Source organism: Colobus angolensis, unplaced genomic scaffold (genome assembly GCF_000951035.1).
Source record: "Colobus angolensis palliatus isolate OR3802 unplaced genomic scaffold, Cang.pa_1.0 Scaffold237, whole genome shotgun sequence".
Taxonomy (NCBI): Eukaryota; Metazoa; Chordata; class Mammalia; order Primates; family Cercopithecidae; genus Colobus; species Colobus angolensis.
This window is the reverse complement of record NW_012115566.1, coordinates 2,541,735-2,542,650: the sequence shown is the minus strand read 5'-3', so window position 1 is coordinate 2,542,650 and position 916 is coordinate 2,541,735. Positions and strand designations below refer to the sequence as shown.

The window sequence follows — 916 nt, the reverse complement described above, 5'->3', positions numbered from 1 at the left end:
ATGAGCCACTGCACCCAGCCAGGAGGACTGAGCTTTGAAACAACTGATGAGAGCCTGAGGAGCCATTTTGAGCAATAGGGAATGCTCACCGACTGTGCAGTAAGAAAGATCCAAACACCAAGCACTCCAGGGGCTTTGGGTTTGTCACATATGCCACTATGGAAAAGGTGGATGCAGCCATCAATGCAAGGCCACACAAGGTGGATGGAAGAGCTGTGGAACCAAAGAGAGCTGTCTCAAGAGAAGATTCTCAAAGAACAGGTGCCCACTTAACTGTGATAAAGATGTTAAAGAAGACACTGAAGAACATAAACTAAGAGATTATATTGAACAGTATGGAAAAATTGAAGTGATTGAAATCATGACTGACCGAGGTAGTGGCAAGAACAGGGGCTTTGCCTTTGTAACTCTTGATGACCATGACTCCATGGATAGGATTGTCATTCAGAAATACCATACTGTGAATGGCCACAACTGTGACTTTAGGAAAGCCCTGTCAAAGCAAAAGATGGTTAGTGCTTCATCCAGCTAAAGAGGTCGAAGTGGTTCTGGAAACTTTGGTGGTGGCATTGGAGGTGGTTTTGGTGAGAATGACAACTTTGGTCATGGAGGAAACTTCAGTGGTTGTGGTGGCTTTGGTGGCAGACGTGGTGGTGGTAGATATGGTGGCAGTGGGAATGGTTATAGGGGATGTGATAATGATGGAAGCAATTTTGGAGGTGGTGGAAGCTACAATGATTTTGGCAATTACAATGATCGGTCTTCAAATTTTGGACCCATAAAAGGAGGAAACTTTGGAGGCAGAAGCTCTGGTCCCTATGGTGGTGGATGCCAATACTTTGCCAAACCATGAAACCAAGGTGGCTATGGCAGTTCCAGTAGCAGCAGGAGCTATGGCAGTGGCAGAAGATTTTAA

The 916-nt window shown here is 45.4% G+C and overlaps 1 pseudogene; it reads left to right on the top strand.

Moving 5' to 3' along the window:
* LOC105513927 lies at window positions 1-916 on the top strand (annotated as a pseudogene).